This window comes from Pleurodeles waltl, chromosome 6 (genome assembly GCF_031143425.1).
Source record: "Pleurodeles waltl isolate 20211129_DDA chromosome 6, aPleWal1.hap1.20221129, whole genome shotgun sequence".
In the NCBI taxonomy this organism is placed as follows: Eukaryota; Metazoa; Chordata; class Amphibia; order Caudata; family Salamandridae; genus Pleurodeles; species Pleurodeles waltl.
Window position 1 is genome coordinate 422,396,498 of NC_090445.1, and position 23,110 is coordinate 422,419,607.

Sequence of the window (23,110 nt, forward strand, 5' to 3'; positions counted from 1 at the left end):
CAGTGTCCCTGATGACCTGCAATCCACCCTCAAAGTTACCTGCCTCCTGCTTCCAAGGGCACTTTTGCGCACAGCTCCTGGCTCACTTATCTTCTCTGCACCTGGCCTCCCTGGGCCCGGCAATGGAGAACCAGCTGTGCTCTAAGGGACCCTCACACCCCCAACCCTGTGCAACCTCTACACTTCGAGGGGACCCAACAGACTCACCTTGTAGTTCGCTTGTGCATTGCTTTTCCAAGTGGTACATCACAGTGGTCCTGCACTAGCTCCAAGGACTCTTCAGCAGCTGCTCCTGCCAAAATCGGAAACCGCACGAACTCCTTCAGCTGGTCCACAGGACTTCTTGACGACCTCGACCAAAAAACAAAAGGGGACACTGGTAAACGCACTGTCTAGTTTTGCACAGATTTTTTTAAGTTTTCTCCCATCGATTCCCATAATTAGGCACAAACGTAGGACATTTTCTAAACTTTGAAAAATCATAACCTAAAAAGTACTTACCCCATTTTGATGACCTAAGTCTCAATTTTTTTTATATAAATAAGAAGTAATTTTGTAAATTGGTCTCGAGTTATTTCTTTGAGTGTGTGTCCACTTTTATTGATACTGTTTTACCTCTGTAAAACAAGGTGGGGTTGCTTGTATCCTCTGCACAGTGCACATCATTTTTGTACACTCTATGGAGAGAGCCAGCCTCCTACAAATGGGGGATACCAACCAATATGTGTAATAGATTGATAGTGGTCTGTGTATCCTGCAGACATTGCGGTCTGCTTCATCTCTTTATAAGTCAATGGTCGAGCTATGAGAAGACGTGAATGTTGGGTCACTCAAGTGGGCTTCTACAACTGCAGGGCATTTAAACACTTGTGGTGCTGTCATCATCCTGAAAGGTAATACCTTGAACTGGCAATGACATCCACTTACCAAAACTCTGAGGTAACAGCAATGTCCTGGATGAATGGGGATGTGAAAGTAGGCATCCTGCAGGTCAAGTGTTGCCATGAAGTCACCCTCCTGAGTCAGTGGAATCACGTCCTGTATAGTGTCACCCTTTCGAAGTGTTCTGACAATATGTAATGATTGATAGCACAATGATCTAGTATTGGCATCAGTGTGCCGTCCTTCTTGGGTATCAAAGTACAAGCAATATACCCTTCCTCCAAAAGGTCACATGGACCTGGCTCTTTCAGCAACAATGCTTTTACTTCCTCCTTGAGAAAATGGCGGTGCTGAGGGTCTGTCTGCGAGGCAGAATGTGTGGAGGGTGGGTAGTAAGTTCTTAGGCAGTATCCATGCAGAATGATGGACAGCACCCACTGGTCTGATAGTAATATTGGCCATAGGTGGTGGAAGTGCTGCAGCCTTCCTCCGACAGGTGTTGTGTGATTGGGGGCAATTTGCGAATGTTTTAATCCCTGAAAGCACAGCCATACGTATCTACCCAGCATAATTGGCTAATTAATCCCTCATGCAGCAGCATCCGACTACTGAGGGAGCAGCGGACTGTTGCATTAGAAATGTGTTTCCCCTTAGTAACTAGTTCCACCCCTCTTTTATATATAGGTCTGGGAGGTGTAGTAACAGCTCCTCAATGTCATCCCCGGTGGCAAAGTTCTAACACAAAAACAAGCCTACTGAATTGGCTATGTGCCAGTGATTAACATGTCCATCTGGCCTTGCATTTATCTGCTGCATTCATCCACTCCTTCATATCTGAAGGAGGAGTGGCAACTGGGTAAGGCTTTATTTGTGCTCAATTTGAATCGTTAGGACCCTTGTTTTGACAAGCTCTTCGAACATCTCCATAGAGACTTTTAACAGTGATCCTACTGTGGGAAAATAATGAACAGAGTGCTCAGCTTTAGAAAGTGTCTCGACTAAGAAATCGCTTTACTCCTCTGTGGTGTGCATCTGAACCGTATGATATTCAGCTGCTCGCTGAAAGACACTATGGTATGACCAAGTGTCATCTGGTGATGATGCTTTGACTGGGACTGGCACATCAATGTCAGGGTCTGATAAAACAACATCTTTTGTGTATCAAAGATCCAGATTATTTAGGGCCACTCCTTGAAAGTCAATGTCATCAAAGTAGTGCAGGACTAGCTGTGCCTAGATTGTCTGAGTGTGTGGACGATGGGGACATGGATTGTGAAGGTGGTGTAGCATCAAGTGGCATAGGGCTGGTAGTTTTCTACTCCATAGTCTTTCTTTATTTATTTTAGAGGGGCTGAGGTACAGCAACGTCCAGCCTCTTCCTCTTATGGGTCATCTTTTCAAGTAGTTGTTAGGCCTCCCAATGCCGTTTTTTCCCTATAAGCCCTTGGAGGTTTTCAAAGACATTGCTCTCCACTCCTGGTACAGGTTGGCATAGGTGTCATGTCTTTTTTTTTTTTGTACAATGCTCCTGTGGAGCAATGATTATAGATGTCATTGGCTTCGAGGCAGATTATTTTTTTTCGGCATCAGTGGGTGAGTTGGAGTCGATGGTGTGTGTCAGTGCTGTATGTCTGCTTGGCTCCAACAGCTTTGCCGGGACCGAGAGGGTGGGCAGAGCAAATGATTTTAATGGCATTGAGAGCTGCACAGGCGTGGATTGCTTCATCAGCACAGAGTGCTGCTACGCGGGTTGTGATTATCTACCAAGTTTGACCTTGTGGCCTTGAGCCAGAGTGGGCTCGATCGACGTATAGTCCGGTCTCAGCTCCGAAGCGCGCTCCTAGTGTCAACTAGAACCAGCTATGGCGCACCAAGGCACATGTGTGAAGGCGGTGGGGGCAACTGTTTTGTGTAAGTGGCGGCCTGGTCACCCTGGGTAATCGCGGCCCTTGGATGGTCTTCCTGGTTCCAGATTCCATGTTTGCGGGTTCCACGAGGAGTTCCACAATTGTAGGCAAAGCTTCATCCAGGCCCTCCTCACGTTGATCAGAATCATCGGCTGCACAAGATGATGCCACCTTCAGCACCGTCTTCCTCACCTCTGGTACCGACCTGTTGTTCTTCCTCTGTGGAGAATTCCGCTTCTGCCAAAATCTCCATGTTGTAAGCTAGACTTTGGTCGTGTCAGAAGTGAAGGGTTTTCTCGAACGGCCTGCAGACTATACAATCTTGTTCGAAGTACTCCGGTGACAAGCAAAGGTTGCACACGTCATGCTGATACGAAGATGGGTGCTTCACTCCGCACTTGGTATTTTTCAGAAAAGTCTGCCTCTCTTATCTTCCATCAGCCGGAGCGGAGCATTCCCAGCAGAACGGGGAAGAGTACACACAAGGCAGGTGCCTTGGTACATGTAACTACTAAGGTCACCGGATGGATGCAAATGCAACGGTCAATAAAGTCAATGGAGAATAATAACAAGGCATTGTCGTGGAAAAACTGCTCAGAGTCCTTATCTCATCGAGAAGTTGAGGGCTCCAAAGTTGCATGGCGCTCCGGAGCTATCCGTCTGAACCAGATGGCAGAAAAAAACAATATAACAAAGGAGCCATTGAATATGCGCAATCACTCACAGAGGAGGGGTCTCACTCAACATCACGTGAGCAGCAAAAGACTTCAGGAAAAACTAATTGTAGAGTCAGAGTCCAACACTAGATGGCAGCAGTGTGCATAGCATGTGTATCTACAGCCAACACATGCTACTAATATATTTGCATTCAAAACACCTCAATCCTCTTTAACTCCCTATCTGGCAGAGTTGTGGTGAAGAAACTGGGGTTCATCTTGCTAGTTGAAGCTTGAACAACCAGGCTCTCTGGGGTAGGATGTTTAGTGAGAAAAGCAGCATCGATAGGTGTCAGTCTGAAACTTCTGGCCGCCCACCTGTGTGCAAGAGAAGGGCATTAACCAGGTGCCCATAGAGGTGTCAGTATCATCCTTACATATTGTCCTCCTCGGTATATGGCAAATTTTTAAACAAAAAATGTTTGAACTACTCAGCGCTCTGACACCAGTTTACCAAAATAATTGTCACTGGAGCATTTAACTTCTCCAAAGATTCACACAACGTAGACTCAAAATGTCAGTACTTTACAGATTCAATAGCACCACAAAGATTCCAACAACATAGAACGTAACCTACCGATATTAATGGTCACTCCTTGGATTTAGTTTGGACACTAAATTTGGAAGTGTCCAATATAACCAGACAACCATGCTTCTGGTCAGACCATTATCTGAAAGAACTCTGTCAAACTACGGAGGTTGTAAATACACAGAAGTAAAAACAACTGAATGCTGAAGGGATAGTAACTATGCTTAAGGAGAAAACACAAACTAAGCGAATCCGTGATCGAGGCAGAAAGTTTACAAACTGGTTAAGTGCGGCAGTTTACAAAGTTTACAAACTAGTTTAAGTATGCACCATGCAAAAGCAGGAAATAATCAACTGGGTGAAACCGGCACCATGGTTCACCAAAGAATTAAAGGAAGCCAACGTCAAACTATGCCACCTTGAACGTCAATGTTGCAGGAAGTATCAAGAGGAATTGAAAGTCAAATTTAAAGAGGGCTAAAGGAAAACAAAGCAAAGAAACTTGGTGGAATCTAGCTTTTACACTTGTTTGATTGTGAAAGCAACAAATGAGCAGAAGAATATTTAAGATCTGAGAAGACCTCACCTCTCCAATAAAGGAAATGCCGAAGGTGAGATGCACTCAGGGTATGACACTTCTTATTTATAGAAAAAATAAAGATATTCAAAGAGAGCATTACTACCAGCCATTCATTCTTACTGGTAAGTGTAAGAAGCAACTTCATAGTACAGTACTAGCCATTTTTCAGGGCAATGATGAAATCAGTTTGGGTGAGTTAGTATTTAAGTTTAAATATGAATCTCCAAAGGGCCCTTGCCCACCAGCCATCTTTAAAGATCTGTCACAGTAATAAAGAGTTCACTGATAACCCTACTTAATCAATTCAACAAGGCATTGTGCCTAGAGCTTTTAAACATGCAAAGTAATTGCACTATTGAAGGAACAAGGAGAGAAACTAATGCTATTGAAAATCTATTTAATTGCTCTCATTTCCAGCAAAAGTGTTAGAGGTTCATGTTGCCCACGAATTCCATGTCAGGACCAGAGGTGAGGATTATGTTATTCTTTCTCCACTTTATTTAATAGCAGCCTTAACAACAGAAGAAAAAACTTAATTTCCCATAAATCCCAAGGAAGAAATAATCAAGCATAACCTATCCAGTATCAGTGTCCGTCTTTGATGTTTAGCCTCCCTCTTTCTTCGCTGCTCAGCAGCCATGCAGTTAAGTATTCCTTTTTCTCTGCGGTTTTAAAGTGTTATTGGGACTATTGTCGTTATTGTACATTTTTCTTGAAGGCACTGAATCCCTTCGTGCATTCTTTCAGGCTCTAACACCTTTTTCATCCCCCACAGGGCCCGTGGATCACACTTCAGCGATCCTGACGCGGGCTTCTCTCTCCAATCGGGGCCGTGTGAGTGCAGTTGGTGACCAGGGCCACCAGAGGGTGCTCTCATACCAGAGACGCTCCTCTGGTTCCACGGCTGCTGCACGCTTAATCTCCTTCACAACAGTAGGATACCCGACATGAGCGCCGCAGAGCTTTGGCCTTCACCTTTTCCCTGTAGGCAGCCTGGAGCTAAACACCTGATGAAACGGGTCTGTATTCTATAGATTTCCCTTCCAGTGGTTATATTTTTGCAGTGACCGCTGTGCCTGCAGGAGCAGGTGTGTATGGGGAATATTTGCTTATACAGAGGCAGCCAATGTATTTTGGCACCACAGGGACCAGACCAGGCTGCAGCCCTATTATATTGGCGCCGCTGGAACAAAAGATTTAACAGCTCCGTGCAAGCACAGAGCCTCACGGGGCCCCAGGGGAACGCACCTCCAAACGACTGGCACCTCAGAGACCCCATTAGCAGGGGGTGGACAAGGATGCGTTTAAGCACCTAAAACAGGCTGACTTTCCTCAATTCAAAATCCCAATTCGTCTTTCCTTAGCTTAGACCCTGGACGTCCCCGATCCCTTTGGGGAGGACGATGACTGACAGGATGAGTCCGATGCAGAACTGGGTCCTTCTAGACCGTGATGCCCATAGTAAGATGAGGCACTGCAACCCAGGGCAGAGTAAATGCTGGACCCAGACGACCTTTTGCATCTCAGATTTTCCATGTGGTCCCTAAGTGACAAGATGGTCGCCTACGTGGCTGGGCACTTGAGTAAGCCATTGGAAAAAGACATCTGTGCCCGCCTGCGGGTGGAACGTCCACGCCTCTCTTTTGAGGGGAAGGTGGCACTGTTCCCAAAATAGACTCCCGCATGGTCACCTTTTTGGCCAAGTTCATCCGAGCCGCAATAAAGGCACTGACTTATCCTGACATGACCGACAGGAGTGACCATGGTCCTCAATATGGCAGAGGATGCGAAGCAGTCAGGGTCCCTGATATCTCCTTAACTCCTCTCAGGCTGAGCGGTGATGTTCCTAGGTAATGCAAACTGCACCATGTTGGAGGATCGGCGTTGCTCTCTGCTGATTAGAGTTGACTCCAAGCTGGGTGATTTAGCAACGACAAAGGCAGGCCCCACGGCTCAGGCGTCGGGGGCTGTTTGATGATCCTTTCATCAAGGAGCTGGGTAAGTTTGTTGCCACCAGTGCTTAATTTGTAAATAAAGAGGTGCCGGTGCTCAAAGCCCTTCTCCTAAACACAAGACTGCTGTAATTAAATCTGCCAGCACTGAATACTGAGGCAGCGTAATCCTGAAGCCATCTCGGGCCTCTTCAATCCATTTACGACCACCCCTGCCCCTTCAGCTCATCCTGCAACTTTCTACTTTCTCCCTTTATGACGATTTTTAATTTTTCCTTCTTCCGTCTTTCTCATATGTGTCTTTTGCTCGCAGCAAATGCTTGAGGCATAAGAATAAGCCCCGGCCCTCAAAAATAAGTGCCGGTGCTCAGCACTGGAAACAACAAGCACAAATTAAGCACTGGTTGCCACCTTTAACTCCTTAAATAAGGTGCAACCCTCCACCAAAAAGATTTTTTCCGCTAAGGTTTTTGTGGGGGCCAGACATGACAGGGGGTGCTTCTCCAGTTGATTCTCATAAAACACTCCCCATAAAAGCCAAGGGTCCCGACCTGAGACAGTGGCAGAATCAAGCTAAGTACAGCAAATTCTATCCATCCCCGAGATTCCAGCACAACCATGGAGCCAGAGGAGGCAGCAGAGGGGCCCAAGGACATTTCCAAGGTGAGGACTCTCCTTTCTTCCCAACTAAAGGTGGGAGGTCGCCTGGCTAGGTTTCAAGAGAACTGGAGGACTTTGACATCCAGTGCTTGGGTATGGCAGATGCTTCAAGGTGTAGGAAGTTGGCCTGGTGAGCACCTATGGTGTTATGTTATACCAGGCCCATGTATCCCCTATTAGTGAAGAGTAGGCAGTGTCTAGGAAGCCAGGGCTCTCTAGCGCAGTCAAGACTTATCTAGGAGACATGCAAAGCTTATGCAATACCACTACAGTCCCACAGCATATACACACATGAAAGAAGCACAGTGTTACAAAAATATAGGTACTTTATTACAGTAACACAAATACCAAAATACTGAATAGGCAATACTGCAATTGGAGGTAAATATTATGTGCACATTAGAAATCAATGGTTAGCATAGAAAGCAATACCAAATAGTAAAAACAATAGCAAATAGTGTAGGCCTTAGGGGGAGACCAAACCATTACTAAGTGAAATGTGAAAGGCAGTCCCCCACCCAAGGAAGTGGAATTGGTAGAGGGGAGCTGGGAGAACTAGGAACCCCAAAAGGTAAGTATCAGGGTGCCCCCAAGTGGCCAAGAGAGGAGAGGCAAGTGCCTGTTTTTCCCCTAAACCCACAGGTGAACTTTGGACAATGACTGTCCAAGTCCCAGATAAGACTGGAAGAAACCAACGGTGGATCCTGACAGAAGAGGACCTGCAAAGAGATGGGACTAAGTCCAGTTAGAGTTGGAGTGTCCCACTGTGGCAGGAGCCACTACCCACTCTTCTGTGGATGCAGCACCAGGTCGCCGGAGGATGAAGAAATTCAGCAGTGCAGCACAGGAGCAGAAGAGGAGTTCCAGGAGTGATGCAAGGGATGTCCCATGTCGGCGGTTGTGATGCAGTCAGTCAGTGGTGCTTGAAAACCACCAACAAGCCTTGGCAAATGGAAGAGTCATGAAGAAGGTTTTGCAACTCGAACCAAGGAGGGAAGTCAGAGGTGACCCTCAGCCGCTGGGAGAGTCACAAGAAGAGGAGACAATTCCCACAGGTGAACTACTGGCAGCAGGCACAGGAGTCACAGTGAGACCCACTCGGCAAACCTCAAGAGGAGTCCCACGTCGCTGGAGCAGCAGGCAGGAGAATGTGCTTTGCAGGGAAGAGTGCTGGAGACCAGGGCTACACGGAGCCTGAAGCTCCCTTGGAGATGGAACAAACAAGCCTTGGTAGTTGCAAGAGTCGCAGTGCACAGGGGTACTGTCCTGCAAGGAGAGACAAGGGCTAAGCGTCTCCCAAGTTGGACAGCTGGTAGAGAGGACCGAGGGGACCACTCCAGACCACCTCCTGTGATACAGAATCCACGCAGCTCCAGAAGAGAGAAGATCCATGCAGCTGGTCATCACTGCAGTTGGTGACTGCAGATGCAGGGGAGTGATTGCTTCACTACAAGGGAGATTTGTACTTGCTTCTTGTGCAGGCTGAAGACTTGTTGCCCTCCGACGATGCACAGTCAGGGAAATGTTTCAGTTGCTGGAAGGAGCCGGAGAAACAATGTTGCAGAGCAGAGTTGTCGCTAGAGTTGCAGATTGTTGGATCCTGGAGGGTCCAGTTGCATTCCTGGTGGCCAGAAGATGACGTGAACGATGCAGAGGAGTCCTGCTGGAATCTTGCATGTCGAATCTGAGGACCCACCCAAGGAGGAGACCCTAAATAGCCTAAGAAGAGGATCTGGTCACCTAGCAGGATGACCACCTATCAAGAGGGGGCTGTCTGCCTGGCCACTCAGATGCTCCCAGGGGCCTCTGCCCACCTTGGATTCAAAAGGCCACCTGGAGGAGCTCTGGGCACCACCCCTGGGGTGGTGATGGACACTCCCATTTTCATTGTCCAATTTCACGCCAGAGCAGGGACCCAGGAGTCCCTGGACTGGTGCAAACCGGTTTATGCAAGGAGGGCACCAAATGTGCCCTTCAAAGCATACCGGTGGCTTGGGGAGGCTACCCCTTCCCAAGCAATTTAAGAACCATTTCCAAAGGAGAGGGTGTTACTTCACTCTCCCACAGGAAATCCTTAGTTCTGCCTTCCTGTGCCTGAACTGGTCAAACAGCAGGAGGGCAGAAACCTATCTGAGGGGTGGCAGCAGCGCAGGCTGCCCAGAAAACCCCAGAAGACTAGTAGGATCAGTGCTGGGGTCCTCCAAGGAACCCCAGGAGTGCATGGAATCATACAACCAATACTGGCAACAGTATTGGGGTATGATTACGGCATGTTTGCTACCACACATGCCCATGTTCGGAGTTACCATTATGTAGCTGGACACAAGTAGTGACCTGTGTCCAGTACACAGGTAAAATGGCTTCCCCGCACTTATGAAGTCCAGGGTAATGGAGCTGGAGTTCGTAGGGGCAGCTCTGCTCATGCAGGGGTACCCTTCCACACAGGTACTTGCGCCCCGCCCTCTGGGCTATGAGGGTGTACCACAGGGCTAACTTACAGTGACCTGGTGCAGTGACCTGTAGTGAAAGGGTGAGTGCACCTTTTCATGCCAGCTGCAAGGGCAGGCCTGCAGAAACATTTTGCATGGGCTCCCATGGGTGGTGCAATAAGTACTGCAGCCCATGGGGAACCCCTGGTGCCCCAATGCCATGGGTACCTAAGTACCATATACTAAGGACTTATACGGGGCACCTGTATGCCAATTGTGGGGTCAAAGTCCCAAGCAAATTTAGAGGGAGAGAGCACAGTCACTGGGTTCCTGGTAGACAAAACACACTGGCAGCAGGCAAAAAGTGGGGGTAACCATGCCAAAAAGAGGCTACTTTCCTACAGAATGGTTTCAAATTGAATTTCTGGAGACCCTTGTCCATGTTTCCACACCCCATAATCTCATTCTCTCCCCACTCCCCACCCCCCACCCCCCCAAAAAAAGAAGATTCTGCTCTCAGTCCAGGAAATCCCAGAGTTGCTACACAAAGGGGTGATCATTCCAACCGTTCTCCACCCCAACGGATTCTTGAGCACTCTGTTCCTGGTGGATAAATGGGATGCCATCCATCACCCAGTCATAAATGTCCGAGAGTTCACAAGTGACTGGTGTACAGCCACTTTAAGATGGAAGGCATTCATATGCTGCGAGATTTGTTGAGATCAGCAGATTGGTTAGCAAGACTGGTCCTCAAGGATGCACCCACTAACGGTCCCAGTTTCCCACCAACATTGCAAGTTTATGCAGTTCATGTGGTGACACTAAGCATTCAAGTGTCAGACCCCTACATATGGCCCGTCGTCGGTGCCATGTTGCTTTTCCAAGGAACTCAAGCTAGTGGTGCAACTTCTTGGCAGCCAGAACGTGTGTCTGATCATCTATTTAGACAATATTCTCTTGATGAACCAGCGCCTTTGGGTACTAATGCACAAGATTCAGATGGCGGTGGATCTGCTGGAATGGCTAGGCTTCGTGATCAAGAGAGAGAAGACATTGCTGGGCCCGGCGCAATGCACCATGTTGCTGGGCTTCGTCAGACTCCAGGGAGTCTACCCTGAGTCAGCCAGCCAAGAAGATGAAGAATACTGAACTCTGGAATACTCGGTCCAGGCAGTCCACATTGTTGTGACAGCTGACCAGCCTAGTGGGGCTGCTGGCGTTGTCCATTCAGGCAATCTTTCCGCGTCCCCTCCATTACAGGGCACTTCAAAGGTTGATAGAGTCTCATCTGCGCAGAGGCCTCAAGTATTCCGAGTCAGTGCTGCTGTCGGAAGACACACAAAAAGAAATGAGGTGGTGGCTTTCCCACATGGAGGCGAGAAACAGGAGAGTGCTCTTCGGTTCCCACCCAGACATCGTAATAGAGTCAGACATCTGCAGATCAGGCTGGGGGCCAGATGTGGAGATGTATCCACAGGTGGACAGTGGTCTTCCAAAGAAATGAACATGCATACAAACCACCTGGAGATACTGGCAGGGTCGTTCGCAGTGCGTTGCTGGAAGAAAGACAAGGCAAGCTGTAGTGAGGTGCTGAAGACGGACAACGTCTTGGCGGTCCATTAATTCAACCTTTTGGGGTGGGGGGAATTCTGGCAGTATTACCTAGACTATCATATCAGTGACAGCAGAATACCTTAGGGGAAATCCAACGAAGTAGCCAATTTGTACTTCAGACACCCGAGCAATCTCAGCGCATGGAAATTACATCCGGAGGTCTTTCGAGTGATAGCTGACCTTTGGGGACCATTCTCGGTAGATCTGTTTGCCTGTCACCTGCACAATCACGAGCACAAATTCTACAGCTGGTGGCTAGATGTGTAGGAAGCAGAGACAAATGTCTTCCTTCAGGACTGGAGTCTGGAGAAGGGTACACCTTCCCTCCGTTCATCATGCTCATGAGCTTGTCAGCACAAGTCAGGAAGCACAAGGCAAATCTGATGGTAGTCACACCCTTCTGGAGATCTCAAGTTTAGGTTCCAGTGATGATGGGACTTTCTTGGGATTTTGCAATCCTTCTACCCTACAGGCGGGATTTTTTTCTGGACAATCTAGGGAATCCTCACCAACTGAGTCCGGAAGGGTTGCTTCGACTCAGCGTAGAGGACTATAGGGCTCGATGGGCAGTCTGAGGACTTTAGGAGGAAAACTGAACATCTTCTGTCCAGAGCGTGGGTGGATGGAACAACCAAAAGATACTACTCCTCTTGGGGACGGGACTACATTGGCGTTTGCAACGGGAAGAGAATACTGTGAAATACAATGTTGTCCAAATGGTGAACTTCTTCTCAGTGTTAGCGTCAGAAGGGCTGGCCTACAGGTCAGTGAATATCTTCCGATCTGCCATTCTGGAGGGACAACTTCCTGTTGAGGGTTCTCCAGTCGGTGAGCACTCTAGTCAGGAAACTGATGAGGGCAATCAGGTTGCGATGGATACCGAGATCCGTATGGTATAAGTTTTCGCCATTAACGGTGAGGGTCTGATTGCACTTGCCATGTATTGCGATGCTGGTATATACTGGTCATATCATTCCTTTGAGGTTGTTGGCTTCGGATAGAAAAGTTGCAGGATTGTACTTTTTCTTCCAAGGACTGACGGATCCAAGCAGGAATTAAACACAATGGAACTGATGGCTTTGGTCGCAAGAAGAAAGAGGGAGCCTAAATATTAAAGATGGACTATATTATGGACCCTGATACTTGACTGGTTATGCCTGGTTATTTCTTCCTTGGGATTTGTGGGAAAGCAAGCTTTTTCTCTGTCATTAAGGCTGATGTTCAATAAAGTGGAGAAAGAAAAGCATAATCCTTGCCTCCGTGTCCTTAATAGAATTGAAACTTTCCGTTTGTCATCATGCCTGTTGTGGACTGTTAGAAATGGGGTCTCTAGTTGGCAGTCGGTTTGCACCCTGTCCAAGTAGGGACCCTCACTCTAGTCAGGATAAGGGACATACCTGCTCAGATAATCCCTGCTCACCCCCTTGGTAGCTTGGCACGAGCAGTCAGGCTTATCTATCTCAGGAGCAATGTGTAAAGCATTTGCACATAACACACAGTAATAAATGAAGACACTACAAAAGGACACCACACCATTTTTAGAAAAATAGCCAATATTTATCTATGTAAAACAAGACCAAATACGATATAAATCCACCATACAGTAATAAATATATGAATTCTGCAAGATTTACCCAAAAACTCAGCTCCTTGAAGTCGATAGCTCCACCTCGGGCTATCAGGGCATCGTGATCAACAAAACCAACAGTTCAGGCCAGCCACGGCGTCGCGGGCCAGCTATGGTGTCGGGAAGACCCACAAACAGTACCTTTGGAATTGCAGGGCGTCGTGATTCTCAGGGTGAGCTCTGGAGAGCAGCGTCGTGGTGCCGGTTCCGGAGTCGGTGCTGGAGTCGTCAGGCCCTTAGAGTCACACACCTTGCGGATTGAACTCCAGGCTCATGAAGACAGGAGAGCTGGCGTGGATGGTGTTGGGGCTGCAGTGCGAAGCGGGACGATGCCATGTGGGGTGCCCACAGGTCACAGTGCAGGCAGCGGCTCGGTGACAGTGTTCAGCGGCGTCGGTGAGACCAGGGCTGTGGTGTGAAGCGGTGCAGTGCAACCTGCGGTGTCACCAGGTCACAGTGCAGGCAGCAGCGTCATCTTTGCTGAAGTACTGTTGCCGGGAGGCCCAAGCCAGAGGTGCGGGACGGGACGGTGCTTTGTGACCCTCACAAGCAGTGTCCACAGGCCATGGTGTGGGCAGAATGCCTTGCGACGACACTGGAGTCGATGATGCTGGCGGAGGACCGTGGCTGCGGTGCGGGATGGTGCTTCGTGTACCTCACGAGCGGTGGCCACAGTGCAGGCAGCGGCTCCAGTGTCAGCAGGAGTGGCAGCGGCGGAGATGCCCAGGCTGCAGTGTGAGCAGGCGATGCTGGAATGCGGGGCCCACAGGCTTCTCCTCTTGAACAGCACAAAACACATAGTTCCCAGTGCTGCAAGTCGAGGAACTGAAGTCTTTGGTGTTCCTGAAACTTCCAACAGGAGGCAAGCTCTACGTCCAAGCCCTTGGAGAACTTTCTCAAACAGGACATACAGCAAAGTTCACCCTTTGCACTGTTTTCAGGCAGAAGCAGCAACTGCAGGCCAGTCCAGCAAAGCAACACAGCAAAGGGACAGTATTCCTCCTCCAGCTCTTCTTGGAAGAGGTTCCTCTTGATTTTCAGAAAGATTCTAAAAGTCTGGGGTTTTTGGGTCTACTACTTATACCCTTTTCTGCCTTTGAAGGTGGCAAACTTCAAAGCAGTCTCACATGTTTGCAAGATCCTTCCTTGTCCAGGTCAGGCCCCAGACACACATCAGGGGGTTGGAGACTGCATTGTGTGAGGGCAGGCACAGCCCTTACAGGTGTAAGTGACCACTCCTCCCCTCCCTCTCAGCACAGATGGCTCATTAGGATATGCAGGCTACACCCCAGCTCCCTTTGTGTCACTGTCTAGAGGGGTAAACAGTCCAACTGTCAAACTGACCCAGACGGGGAACTCACAAACAGGCAGAGTCACAGAATGGTTTAAGCAAGAAAAATACATACTTTCTAAAAGTTGCATTTTCAAACTTACAATCCAAAAACCAACTTCACTAAAAGATGTATTTTTAAATTGTGACTTCAGAGACCCTAAACTCGAAATTTATATCTGCACTCAAAGGGAATCTGAGCTTTAAAGTTATTTAAAGTCAGCTGCCATGTTAACCTATGAGGGCGATAGGCCGTGCAACAGTGAAAACCGAATTTGACAGTATTTCACTGTTAGGACATGCAAAACACACCAGTACATGTCCTACCTCTTAAATACACTGCACCTTGCCCATGGGGTTACCTAGGGCCTACCTTAGAGGTGCTTTACATGTAGTAAAAGGGAAGGTTTAGGCCTGGCAAGTGGGTACACCTGCCAAGTCAAAATGGCAGTTAAAACTGCACACACAGACACTGCAGTGGCAGCTATGAGCCATGTTTACAGGGCTACTTATGTGGGTGGAACAATCAGTGCTGCAGACCCACTAGTAGCATTTGATTTACATGCCCTGGGCACCTCTGGTGCATTTTCTTAGGGACTTACCAGTAAATTAAATATATGCCAATAAACAGTACAATTTACATAGGGAGCACTTGCATTTTAGCACTGATCTACAATGGTAAAGTGCGCAAAGACAATAAACCAGCAAAAACAGACCTGAAAAAATAGGAGGAAGAAGGCAAAAAGTTTGGGGATAACCCTGCAAAAAGGGCCATTTCCAACATGGACAAATTAAGAAGGGAGGAAGACCAAGGAATGGATGACGCCTTGGTGCTGTTAGACTTGTCTGCAGGCTGTGACATGGTCGATCATAAGATCTTAATCGACTGTGTAACTGAGGAAAGTGTGCAGGGAAAATCCTTAAACTAGATCAATACTTCTTGGTTGAATCACATTCAGTAAAATACATTTTTTAACCAAAGTCATTGGGCTAGAATACAGGGTTCCCCAAGGATTATTGTTTATGCTGCACTTATTTAACATATACAATAGCATTTGATAAAGGCACTGCCAGGCTTAGGGTGTAGTATATACAACTATGCAGGTAACTCCTAACTGCTCTTTTATGTAGATGTACTCCATCCTCATGAAAAATTTCAAAATACTATGCGATTCATTGCAAGTTGGATGGGAACTAATCAACTGAAACTGAACAAGACCAGAATGAAACAGTCCTGCTAAACAACGGAACCAATTCTTGGAAAATCTTTACTGGCAAACCGACCCCTAAAACATTTACAAAGAGTTTAAGGGTTGTGATCGAAGGAAATCTTATGCTACATTCCCAGATAGCGTCCACAGTGTCTAAATGCTCCTTCCTATTATAAATGTTGAGAAAAATAATATCTGCTGTCTGTTGAGGCAAGGAATCTTTAGTGACAGCAGCTATCACGTCAAGGCTGGACTACTTTAACTATGTTTATGCAGGATTACAAAACGTTTCCCCGTCATAAACCCAGTTATTCCAAATGAGGCCAGCCGCAAGGTTGATATTTCATTTGCCATGACACAGCCATAGCTTTCAATAATGGAACAGATTCAATTTAAGCTGTGCTGCATGGTGTCTAAAGACATGGATGGGACTGCCCCACAATTTGTGTCAGAAGGAATTAAAAAAATACATACCCATATAAGCAATCTGAGATCAATCAATGCAAATCAACTTGTGGTCCCAAAGTTTTGTAAACACAGGTCAGGTAGATGGAGCTATTCTGTGGTGGCCCCTGTCACTTAGAGGGCCCTACCAGACAGAGGCCGCCAGGAAATGGACTTTAAAATGTTTTATAAATTGCTAAAAACATGACTTTTCAAACAGGCCTATAAAAGCAAGTATTGTTTTTATATTTCATTTTTTTTCAGTTGAAGATGCATTGTTTGCAAGCATCAAGAAACCACTGATGAACGAGCTCTCTATAAATGGCATTAACATAACATCTGTGAGGGCCTTGTTGAAAGGGAGGAAGGTGTTCGATATGGCTGACCCGGGCTGCAAGATTTACGCAAGGGCTTTAGTTTTAGTCTCAATAAAGGGCAGTTGCAGGACCAAGTGCAATGATGCACTCTCTTCCACCAGTGGTCCAAATTAAAAGTTCAACCCTGTACCAGAGGATCTATGAAGCCCACTGACCTCTTGTTATCTCTGGGTTGGGGGTCAGCTTGTCAGAACAGGAGTCAAAAAGATGTGGAGCCTCTGATGTGTATCCACCCTAGTACACACATTAGATCAACCGGGCTCTAGGGCAACCGGATGTGCTTTAGTAATTTTGTAACACACCATAAGGGGGTCCGTCTTAAGTTGCTTTGGGATAAGACGTCATAATAAGCACCATATATCAATCTTTGGCGCCAGTACCGGTGACAACAAAAAGACTGGCGTAGGTCGTGGATCAGCAGTTGAAGTCTGTGCCAGTAATGGGCCCAAGACAGTCAGATTACACCAAGGACAGACTTACCAATGGGAACCCAAATGAGGGTCCCTGCGGATCCTAAAAGCCCAAAAGCAAGATAGAGAGACAGAAGAACGCTAAACATCTGCAGCATGGCCTCTTTAAAGGCTCAATGTGCTGCAGCCTTGCCAAAGGCCTGGGAAACTCTGGGTGCACAGGAATCAATTATGGAATCTGCTTTACAACCTGAGGTCTGGAAGAGAATCGACTCCCATCTTAACACCCATGTGCTTTCTCTTTTAATAGTGATGAAGTGGGGGTTGAGTCCAGTATTATTTTTTGTGCTTGTGTTCGGACTTCAATTTTGACTTACTGGAGGACTTTAACCACAAAGGTGACCTCTTGCGGGAATGTTCTCCGAAGCGGGTGAGAGTCCACACCCCCGACTTGGAGCAGCAGCGTAACATATGCAAGGCCTGTGCTTCTTGTGTCCGGCAATGTACAGTTTTGCATCTCAGTCCCGGATCACCTTGAGGAGCACAAGGGTAGACTTGTTGCTATTAGAGTTGTGTCCCCAGCCCAAAACTAGAGACACACCGTGCAGATCCATGGCTGACATCTATTTTCTACAATTGCAGCATGGTTTGAAACCTGTTTTCTTAGAAGGAAACATCATTCCATAAGAAATTGTATTTTGTTTCATTTTAGCAGTCACTATAAGGCCAACAATGTTGCAAGCAGAGCTCCAGATCAACATCAAAAAGTGCATTAAAAAGCAACTGGTGTCAGTGTGCAGGAATGGAGCCTGTATCTGTACTGTATCTGTCCGGTCTCTTCCGGGGTGGTACACAGTCAATTCGGAGTTATCCAAAACGACCTGCCAGTATGCTGGAGTATTGCAGGTGAAAAGATTTCCATATAAAGGTATTGCATCTGGGATGTATTTCAAGGTGAGGAGTATCTATCAGAAGTAGAACATGCTATGCATTATTCTCAGTTAAGAGTAAGTCTGACTTCACTTCAAGGTAGTAAACAGCAACTCCACCCAACTGAACAGTGAATTGACAGTAATTTAAAACTTAACAGGTGCTGCATCAGTGTCAACCAGAGGTGTGCAAGATTCCAGAACATACCGTATGGAAGGGATGGCTATAATACTTCTAGGATGGCTGGATCCATGGCACACTGCCAAAAATACAGTTGCCTGTGTAAAACAGTTCCTGTTAAATTCAGTGTATGTAAATTAATCTTTCGAGAATAGATTGAAAATGAATACATGCCTCCTGAGCTTAAACTGAATTTATGTGACCCAGGAAATTCACATTTGTTGCAGAGAACCAGTAAAACAGTGAAATGAGCCAGAAGTTCAGGCCATAACCCTATGTGGTGGGTGCACTGCTGTAGTGAAAAGTAGTTAGCCAAGTAAATTTGTCTGCCCAACTTCTTTACCGATTGCCATAAAAGGGATAATCAAAGGACATTTTTAAATAAAAAAAAAAAAAAAAAAAAAAAAAAATCACGTTCTGACATGAGGGTAAGCCTTTCTGCACCTATTTAAATCCAGGTAAATCTTTGTGGGACTTGATCTTTTATTCTACATTTGTCAGAAATCGAACCATAGATACCCAAACTCTAATTATACACTTATAAACCCATATTATACATAGTAGATTGCAATTGTTAAAGTAATAGTGATTCCTATAATGTCAATGTGGTGGGGCGAATAGAGATTAAGCGTAGCTGTCAGTCCTTCCAGGGACTATATAAATGCTGGAAATACCCCAAGGTAGAATTCTTTGAAATCACAGCTAATAACTTGGTTACAAAAGTACCTAAGGTGATTTCCAGGTCGCATTTATCAGTTATCTAGGCAAGAAGTGTGTTCCTGTTAAATGGCTGGTATGTCACTTTGTCTTTTGTCTCTTTGCAGAGGTGTATGAAGTGGAATCATGCCTGGTAGTGACCAATCACTTTCTAGTTTATTTGAAGGGTAGCCTTCTCGCTCTAGCTTACCTGTGATCCCTGGCTGAGGGGTTAGGTAGCACTACAACAGGCTTCCCCCCACCCCCTTAATGGAAACTAGAAATTATCCAGTGGTGCAGAGGCCTAGAATGCATTCTTTTTACTTTTGTTTACTACTGCCATCATCCTGAAATGAAGAGGTGGATGGGTATTGTTACAGCCAATCTCTTCCTTTATTAGCATGTGTTTTGCAGTCCTTTTCGGCCTAGTACTTGTTCTGAGTGAGGTTTCTTCCAGACCTCTTTGCCCATCGTGAACAAGCATCTGTGAAGGAACACCCGATTACTGAGACCCAAAGGGTCACAATATCTCCATCTATGTGGGTGGCAAAGGTTCCCTACTTCAACCACATACAAGCCAGTGTCAATTCAGGACGCCAGGAAAACACAAGGCCTTAATGATGATTTGTTCATCAGGATTGTCAATACAAGGAAGCGGAGATATCGGTGGGAGGGGGGCACAAAGGTTGATGGTTTCAAAGTATTACTAAGAAAAGTGACACTGGCGGCTACTGTATAGAAGCACAGACCTAGGTGAGGCACCCTGCAGTGCTCTGGGAATCTGCTGGGAAGTAACATTAAAGAGGTCCTTTAAAGGTTTGAAAGCAAACACTTTAGTCACTATCCCTATTAACTAAGGCTCCAAATTCAACCTGACTCGGATCATCATGTAAGATCCCCTACTCACACAACCAAAGAGGTGAAAAACAGACCACTGTGTCACTAAGTTGAACGGTATCAAAAAGTCAGGGCCATCTCGGGATCCTCAACAGTTTTTGAAATACTCTGGTGATAATGCCTTCCAGATTTTCCTGTGAGATGCCAGCAAGTTCAGTCATTATACCATACTACAGGTAGGTGAAGGGTGAATACAATGACAAGGTTTTGAGGCAAGACAATTCCCTAAGCTCAATTAAAAAAACGTAGCACTTGCGACAAGCAGTCTGAAAGCATTTTTACCATGCAGCCATCCAATACATCATCAACGTGGCCACGCCATTAGTCCATTTGCTATTTCTTTCCTTTTTTGAGCAGTACAGGAAATTTTGTTATATGAACTGCCTTTTTCTTTTATGCCTCTCCATTGCATCAGTTTCCATTCAACCATCCGGAGGGCACTTTTCTTTCATTCCGTTCAGGATCCATTATATCTTCCTCTGCAGATTGTGCTTAAAAGCTCCCGACTAATTGGAGTTTCCTAGCACCTGCAGTGTGCTATCTTTAAGGATTGTAGCCCAGACATTATTCAACACCTTCTCAGGGATAACAAGTAAGTACATACAATTTATGGTCAAGAGTGATCATTACTCTTGCTCTTAGTTTAACCTAATACATGTTTAGTTTCCTCTTTGTGACTATCACTCATATATTTGGCCACAACAACCATATTGCTCTGTGTTCTACACTGTAAGAAAAGGAATCAGCAACAGGTTACCAAAATCTGTAAGATATGTCTCTTCCCTGTCACTCATACTTCCTCTAGATCTTGTGATATTCTGGATCAATTTCCTAAGCATTCATTTAGCACAAGTATAGTGGTACTGTGTGACAAGCCATGCTTTGCTTCAGAGCTGTGGTCTTATGGAAGAATCCCCATTCTGGACTATACCTCCAGAGCCAACATCCTGGTTTTGGTCAGCGAGCCAAAGAGCGCCTACATAACCACCTGTTCATGATTAGAAGTCCATGATGTAGAGGGCACCAATTTGTCTATAAAACCATTATAGGCCATTTGATTCTTGCCAACACTAAGGCTTCCAGTGCTGAGGAAGACAATAACAATCTTATTAAGAGACGTTTCGGAAGCTACCTCCAGTGTATTAAATACAGGAACCGTGCGGATGACTGGAAATGCCCTGCCATGCAAAAAGGCTTATGCTATTCACACAGCAAAGACAGCGGCTTTGGTTTTTATGTTTGATATATGCCCAGGTGTTGAAGCAGCTCAAGTTCAAGTATGATGCATTGGTCATTCTTGCTTATTGGCTTAGCAGCTACACAGATGGCATTGTCCCCTCCTATACAGCTCTCAAATGTGGAAGGTTTTATTTAGAGTGAACCCTTAGGTCGTGTGTTTATTGAACAAGAGGAACCCATGGAGGGATAGGTTTGATGGATATCTCTATTCTAGTAGCAGCTCTGGCCATTTTATGCTGAAAAAAGTCACTTTGGCCCTCAGAGTATCCTCACTCTGAGCTGTAACATGTCGTTCCCAACTGTACTAAAAGAACACCTCCGCCCCCTCTTTTATGGAAAAAAAAACTACAAAGAAAACATTTACGCCAGGGATGTAAAGTCAAATCAAACACAAACTTAACTGGTTAACTAAAAACAGGGGGGCAGACACAAAAAGCACTTAAGGATGCCAGTCGGCATACGAAACAGAAAGCTAAAAATAGGTGAGCATGTTAGAAGCAAGGCACCTAACGGGTGGGAAATTACACTCATCTCCCCAGGCTGACATAATAAACTGACATTTGGAGAGACTAATCTAACACTGTGCATGCACCAGGTTCACAAAACTTCCTGTGCTGATATGTTCCACTGCCTCACATGCAGATATGGGTATGGAGGAATGGTGTAAGTGAGACTAAGGTGAGACTGAACCTTTGTCATGTATGAGCCACTATCATGACACCTTCCTGAAGCATGAATCAAGCAAGCTAGTTCAGAGGACAAAGATAATGCACAAACATCCATATTTCTTATAGAGTGGAGAAACTCCATGGTGTGCATGAGAGGGGAGTGTCTGTGCTTCCTTTGGTAAATTAGGATAAATGATGAGTCAACAACCAACAAACAAGATGTCTAGGTTTTGGATAGTATGAAACTGGAAACCATGTTCTATAACATCATATGCAAATATGTCTATATTCGTCGGTGGTAATGGTTTACACTCCTGCTGATTAAATTGTAGTAACACAGACAGGAAGTCTGAGTCAATTTAGTTTTCTAGCAGTGCTGTTCCTGGATGAAAAAACGTGAAGGCCAACTCAATTCTTCTGGGATAAAGTCAATCATAAGCCTGTTGCCAAACAGAATGGATATTGCAGACAGGATAACTTAAACCATTCTCCTCCTGTTGCAACACACAATGGTCATTTTCAGTACTGGGTTCCATCGACTTAAAACTGCAACATTTTGTTAGCACTGTGTATATTGTTGAAATGTTTTATTTTAGCTTGGAATCAAACTATCTGAGAATGAGATTGGGGCAGGACTGTAATACCATATGTCTGGTGTTATGCTTTAAAACATTCAAGACATGTGAAAATACTTGTTGTATCCAAGCCCCATCTTTGCACTCGTATAGCTTTATTCAATGAGGACATAAAGGCAAGTGGTGATTTACCTTTAGACTCTGTTCAACTATAAATTCTTTCTGGACATAAAAATGGGTTAAACTATTTTTTATTTAATTTAGTTTAAGGAGTTAATAAATATCCAGAAGGGATATTTACCTATATTTTTCTTACGCTTTCATTATACTGAAAGCTACACACATTCTGTAGCAACCAGAAGAAGGGGGATACATTTGTTGTTTGGGGTGTATGTACCATAATTGCTTTCCTCTTCTTTTTTTACAACTTTATTTACATTTTTAACAAAGAGTATTAAAGCAACAGTCAGATCGCATACCCAAATAGTTACAGATATTTTACTCCCTAATAATAATGTATTATAGGCATCAACTACAAGTAGCATAGTAAGATTACAGTGTTGCATTGTAATTCGCCTAGGATTTATCAAGCTACCATATTGGTTCAACAAACGTTGTATATCAACACAAGTCAGGGTATTCTATTCCAGTCAGCCTCACTGCCAGGGAAAGCTGAGGGTCAACAATGTATATAGCCCTTCATCTACTTGCCCTAGCAAAATCATAAGAGGTTTCAGTAGTAAGTGGATATCAATTATATCTTTAATAATATGTGACAACATTACCAGAAACAATTGACGTGATCATACGTTCACCACATATCAATGGAAGATTCCCTTTCTACACACTCCCTCCAACACACAACTGGGCCCCCACAGATCATTTTTAAGTGAACCGGCATCAAATGCGACCTCAGCATAATCTTGTAGGTGCTTTCTATAAATCTGGTACATACAGATGATTTATCTGCCCGTCATCATATTAAGAACTATTAGCTCTTGCTCCAATTCTGTGATTGTTTTCATTATCTGATGGCGTATGTAACAAGCTTGTTGCGTTCATGGGCTCTATATAATTGAATATTGCACGTAGTAGCTCTTCTCCTGAAAACAAACTTTTTTCTTTTTCTGTACTTCCTCTCTTCATCACTGTGGGTGAACTTGCCTAGTGCAGAGGTTTACTATTCTATAAACGTCTTTTTCCTCTAAATGTAAGTCAACAGCACATTACTCCCTATTTGTAAGGGCACCACAGGCA

The 23,110-nt window shown here is 45.5% G+C and overlaps 1 protein-coding gene across 2 annotated transcripts in view; it reads right to left on the bottom strand.

Annotated features, from left to right (window-relative positions):
- USP49 (ubiquitin specific peptidase 49) overlaps nucleotides 1-23,110 on the bottom strand; it is a 356,661-nt gene that overhangs the window by 148,524 nt on the left and 185,027 nt on the right. The window contains exon 1 of one of the 2 annotated variants that reach the window (XM_069238416.1): nucleotides 208-5,369. The exons of the other annotated variant lie outside the window; for it this stretch is intronic. The gene's annotated coding sequence lies outside the window, so the exon portion shown is untranslated. Of the gene's footprint in view, nucleotides 1-207; nucleotides 5,370-23,110 lie in introns of those variants that run through there. 2 annotated transcript variants of the gene reach the window in all.